Raw genomic sequence first — 3,194 nt, 5'->3', positions numbered from 1 at the left:
CCTTCTGTTTATATGACTATGTAAATCTAAATCAAACATTTCCATTTCCTTGCGGATTTTAATCAAAGCCGCACTTAACATATGAGGCAGCTTTATGAAGCCTTTCTTAAAATCACGGCAGTTGATTCCAAACGTCTTTTTCTCACTGAGCAGGAGACCCGCTGTTATACCCGGCACCCCACCACTCCCTTACCAAAATAGGTCAGCGATGGGCAATGCCAGCGATTGGGCGATTGCCTCAAAACTCCCGGAGTCGTGTCCTCCGCAATCATCAGTGGTTATTTTGGGGGCTGTCAAAACAGGACTGGAAACGCTGTAAAAGCATTTGTAAATGACCAGAACCACCAAGTATTTCTTCAGGTGAAGACCGGAGCAGGGGTAAGGGGTAGAAGACAGTCAACAGGCTCAGGATGTATGGGACTAGTTTTACTTTTTGTCTAAGAACTGCGTCCTTAAGTTTGTAGGAAAAAGGAAAGTATACGGGGTTTATTTCACGCCAGTGTAGCCACTGTGTTTCAGTGACAGCCGACGGGGAAGCGGCGCGTGGCAGGGGGATGCAAGCAGAGGTCACCTTTAAGATAACTGCAGTTCATTACCACCCTGAGAAACAGCTCTGGCATGATCGTTTCTGCTGCAGGCGCCGTGGTGGTGGCTGGGGAACAGACCCAAGAGGGAGCGATGTCTCGTGAGCCCCCGCCAAGCCCCGCAGCCAGCCCAGCAGATGGATGGGACCCATTGAGCTGGTGCTCACGCCACCCACCTGAATCCCCCCCGACGCTGTGGAAAACCTGGTTCTTGTGCACAGCACACAGCCCCTGCCCAGGGTCCGTGTGCCCCAGCAAACGCTTCCTACCGCAGCCAGGAGCCCCACCTGCCCCCCAGCTTCTTCCATGCTGCTGCCTCCATTCATAGCCCCCACTTCCCTTGCTCTCCATTTTCCACCCTGTAAACCTCTCCCCGGCCCTTGGGGTTGTTTGTCTGTTACTTGTACTTCTCTATTTTCCTGTGAGCAACACATTTCCCCACCGAGTGTCACAGATACTGCCTTGGAAAAGCAGCCCCCTCTCAAGCAGTATTTAGCAGCTGCTTTTAGATGCAGAATGGGAGCCGAGATCTGTACATTCTCTATCACAAGGGGAGGCACTTGCTAGGGAAGGATGAAATCCCTCGCACGCCCTAGCGCTGTAATGCCCAGATGATTAGACACCAGACATCAGTGGTTAAGTGCTCATGAAGAGTGCTTTGATAGTGGAGAGAGGATGGTAAGAAGGAAAATGATGTCACCTTGCCAGTGACCTTCTCTATATTTGGGTGCTGTCTTTTGCAGTAGCTGAATCATAAAATACCTCACTCTCTGACACACAATACAGACCATGCTAACAATACTGTCTGCAGGTGGTAATAGTGGCTGAGTAAACCAGCAAGCATGGAAGGCACTAGAGAAGAAGGTGGAGGCTGTAAAAGGTCTGTAAAGGCATGCAGGCAGTGCCTGTTATTTTGTTTGATGCTGCATTATCAAGTCAATTAATGTGATGGAGAATTTTATCTTCTTGCCATGTCCAAAGTCAGAAAGGAAAGACTTAAAAGATCTGTGTACATAATGGGCATGGGCCACGTTTTCTCACAAAGGTCACTGGGGCTGAAAGACAGTAATCCCCTCCCACGAAAAGCAAGACGAGAGAAGGGTGGAGGTGGGACCTGGGTTCCCGGCCCAACGCATGCACCTATGGTAAATAACTACAGCACAAAGAAGTTGCAGCACAGGATGCCGGTCCCACCCAAGCAGATTTGCTTTTATTTGTCATTATTGTTTATTTGTATTACTGTATCACCTCAGAGTCCTAGTTGGACACAAGCCCTGCATTGTCTCTCTCCCCACAAGCTTGCAGTCTAAGGGAGCTTAGCGTGTAAACTGGGTCAGGGAGGAATCATAGAATCATAGAATCACTTTGGTTGGAAAAGACCTTTGAGATCATCGAGTCCAACCTTTAACCTAACCATCCCACCACTAAACCATGTCCCTAAGCACCTCATCTATCCTTCTTTTAAATACCTCCAGGGAGGAGGACTCGACCACCTCCCTGGGCAGCCCATTCCAGAGCCTGACAACCCTTTCAGTGACGAGGTTTTTCCTAATGTCTAGCCTAAACCTGCCCTGGCGCAGCTTCAAACCATTCCCCCTCGTCCTATCATCTCTTACCAGGGAGAAGAGGCCGACCCCCACCTCACTACAGCCTCCTGTCAGGCAGCTGTAGAGGGCAATCAGGTCTCCCCTCAGCCTCCTCTTCTCCAGACTAAATAACCCCATCTCCCTCAGCTGCTCCTCCTAAGACTTCTGCTCCAGACCCCTCACCAGTTTTGTGGCTCTCCTCTGGACATGTTCCAGCAATGCAACATCTTTCTTGTAGTGAGGGGCCCAAAACTGAACACAGTATTCAAGGTGTGGCCTCACCAGCACCGAGTACAGGGGCAAGGGAAGAAACTTTTGGCTGGAGCTCTGGAGAGCAGCTCTCCCTGACTGATCCACCGTTACTATTTGGTATCCCGTGAACAAAATGCCATATTTTTCTACCATGTTGGGTACATAGCTGGTCATATGATGGGAAGTAACTGCATTTTGGTCACACAGTAAGTTCATATCTGGTCTTATAACAGGATGTCCTCAGTCAGACAACGGGTTGTGCAAGCAAATTTCACCATATACGTGATTGCTTACGTACGTACTCCATGATGGAGAATGATTGCACCTGGTCACACCACAGACATGCATCTGGTGAGGCTGGGTCCTGAGACCCCTGTCCTGTAGACAGGATACAGTAGGTAGGTAACTCATGGAGCAAAAGGTTTAACGGTAAAAAAACACTCAAGAGTATGATGATTTCAGCCCACTAGTGGCTGCATTTTGTCAAAGTTTTGAAGACTTTGTGGCAAAAGAGAGGCCCTTTTTCAGTTTCTCGGGGAAAATGGATGTCTGAAGACTTGCAAAGCAAATCTCAGTTCAAAAACACAGGGAAAGTTTACAGAAACTTGGTATAAGTTGTTCCAGTATTGGGTTACAGGAAAGGAGATTTCAGCCCAGTGTCTTTAGTTCTGAGTTCTTATAAAACCCCTTATACCTTCGAGGCTGCATTACGCTTCAGGCCATTAAGCAGTACTGTATTTTCTCTTGAGCAGTTCAGAGCATTCCTTAATTA

This window comes from Egretta garzetta, unplaced genomic scaffold, assembly GCF_000687185.1.
Source record: "Egretta garzetta isolate BGI_Z169 unplaced genomic scaffold, ASM68718v1 scaffold15, whole genome shotgun sequence".
Lineage (NCBI taxonomy): Eukaryota > Metazoa > Chordata > Aves > Pelecaniformes > Ardeidae > Egretta > Egretta garzetta.
Note: the sequence above shows the minus strand (reverse complement) of the source record.